The following is a 2,905-nucleotide window of genomic DNA, read 5'->3' as shown; positions in this document are numbered from 1 at the left end:
TATATATATATATAAATGCATTGTGCACTGTTTCGAGTCTCCATTGCACACACTGGACAAAACAGTATTTTTCTGAGCGTGGCCAGAATGAAAGTGATGAGATTCGGGTTTCAGTATTTTTTCAGCTTCCTCCTCCCCCTCCTCCCTCCGTCCCTCTTCTCTCCTGCTGCCGCAGCTCGGACACATTTCTGTGTTACTTGGAAAAAAGGGATCACAAAATTCCGCCTTGAAATTCAATCGTCTAATCCTTTCCCTTGTACCCGCAAAATCCAATTAATGATGTGTTGGAAACTTCATCAGTGAGCCGCACGTTGGGACACAGGAAGCAGGTGTGGTGAATACTCTCACTCTTTACGAGAAAACTTGTTCTCTGCATCTCCACCATTGTGTGTGTGTGTGTGTGTGTGTGTGTGTGTGTGTGTGTGTGTGTGTGTGTGTGTGTGTGTCCATGTATCGTGATCCTTGTTTTTCAGAGTGTTAAAAAACAGGTGGAGAGACACTGAAAAAATAACGTTGCGGACACAAGCAACCTGAGTCTCGGGAGTCTTTGTTCGCTCAGTTTTACCGCCAAAGAAATGACCACCAGAAAAACACGGCGCGGGTTGTTCCCGCTCCTGCCTGTCATTATACCTGCAGCCCGCCCGGCGTTGCGGTGTGTTGTTGGTGTTGGTGGTGGCGTTTTTTTATTTTTGTTATTTTCATTATTATTATTATTATTATTATTATTATTATTATTATTATTATTATTATTATTATTATTATTATTATTATTATTATTATTATTATTTTTATTATTATTTTAGTAGTAGTAGTAGTAATAGTAGTTGTTGTACTATTATTATTCTCATAGTAAAGATAATAGATAGTAACGATGAGAATGATAATGATGATTGTAATAATAATAACAATGATAATAATAATAAGAGAAATAGCGGTAGTAACTCATCAAAGTGTCTCTGCAGGGAATGGCAAGATTTCACTTAAAAAAAACCCCTCCTATTCCTACTTGACTGATTTATCTTGACATGAATTTCTGCAGCCCGAAGCGTCACCGAGCCAGGTCAACACACTCCAGCTCTGTGGCGCCGTTCCTTGCGGCGGGGAAGTCTCAACACCAAGCGGCTTATTTATTACTCTGAAGCAGCAGCAAACAACTAACGAGAGAACAAAGAATCAAACGCACAAAAAAGGAAGAGTGAAATGACAAAAATAAATCCTTTGAGTTCCTTTGAGTCAAGAAAACACGGGAACGCTGGACCCGACTTTTTTTTTGAGAGAGAGAGAGAGAGAGAGAGAGAGAGAGAGAACGTAGTAGCCAATGTAACAGGCAAATCTGGAGGGGAAGAACTGGAATGGAAATTGAAATGGGAGGGACTTGACTTTGAGGCGCCCTTGAAGTGTTTCTGGTGGGACGCATGTTGAAAGGGCTGTGAGGGGGGAGGGGGGGAGAGGGGGAGGAGGGAAGAAGGAAAGGAGGGAGAGAAGGAAGAAGGGTAGGAGGGAGGTTGATAGTGGTTGGGGGGAAAGGAGGGAGGGAAGGAGGGAAAGAAGGAGGGACGGATGGAGGAGGTGGTGGATTGAAAAGTTGGAAGGAGGGACAAAGGAAAGAGATTTGAAGGAAACAAAAAACAAATCCAGAACGAAACCACTTCAGCACACGGGACTTGGAAGCTCCTCACCAAAATTAGCATCGCATACCTTTAAATCCCCTTCCCTCCTCCCCCGCCCCCCTCCTCAGTACCACCAGGGCCATCACCACCATTTGAAATAACTCCATCAGCGTCACCCTCACCACCATTATCATCACCTCCATCATCACCATTGTCACCGCCACTTACCTGAGCCTCCATTACACCTGGATCATCATTACGTGTTTACTATCACCGCTAGCATCATCACCACCACCACCACCACCACCATAACCACCACACTTCCTGATGCACGACCCGTCATTCTTCATCCTGTGTTCCCTTCCTCCTCCTCCACCTCTTCCTCTTCCTCCTCCTCCTTTTCTTTTCCCTTCTCCCTGGTATCATTGGTTGGAGGCAGCGTAAGAAAGTAATAAAAAGGAGTTAGTGTCGCATAGGAAATAAAAAGGGAAAGGAAGGGAAGGGGAGGGGAAGGGAAATAAAGACAGGGAAGAAGGGACAAAGTCAGGAAGGGAGTGAAAGGAAAAGAAGAGGAGGGGAAAGTGAGAAAGATGGGAATGGGAAGCGAGCAGGAAATAAATAAATGGTCTGAAGGGAAGGAGTGGAGGAAGGAGAAGAGGGCAAGAAGGAAAATAAAGGAAAAACAGGAGAGGAGAAGGTGAGAAAAAGACAACAAGGCGAGGAGGAGGGAGCGGAGGCGAGGAAGGAACGTTAGTAAGGGAGAGAAGGAGAGGAGGGAGATGAAGGGAAGAAAGAGAGGGAAAGGGAGGGGAGGAGGGAGCTGAAACGGCTTAGAGGGATAAGGTCGAGACGAAATGTTGAAAAATTGTGCTAAAGGTGACGTGATGACGTGAGCTTTTTATATGAGAATGTGGGGAAGAGGACTGGCGAGAGGGGAGGAAAGGTGGTTGGGAGAGGAAAGACGAGACTGAAGAGGAGAAAAGCTTGAGGCGAAAGGAAGAGACGAAAGAAACTTGGAAATATGAGAGCATGAAGGTATAAAAGTGATGCTCTACTTGTTTTCATCCATTTGTTTTGTCAACCGATTTATCGAGTTCTGTGTGAGGCAGTTTATCACGTTACTTGGAAATACGTCCTACCAGTCTCCTTCTATAAGCTTCATATATGAGTGTCTGTACGTTGGGGGGGTTGGGGGGAGGGTGCACATGTTAGTCTGATTGCCTCTGGATCTTTAAACAGTTTTACTTCATTTCTTTCATTCTGTTCCTCGCGCACTGTAGATAATGAAAATGATG

Source organism: Eriocheir sinensis, chromosome 10 (genome assembly GCF_024679095.1).
Source record: "Eriocheir sinensis breed Jianghai 21 chromosome 10, ASM2467909v1, whole genome shotgun sequence".
Lineage (NCBI taxonomy): Eukaryota > Metazoa > Arthropoda > Malacostraca > Decapoda > Varunidae > Eriocheir > Eriocheir sinensis.
The sequence above is the reverse complement of the archived record's forward strand: the minus strand, read 5'-3'. Positions refer to the sequence as shown.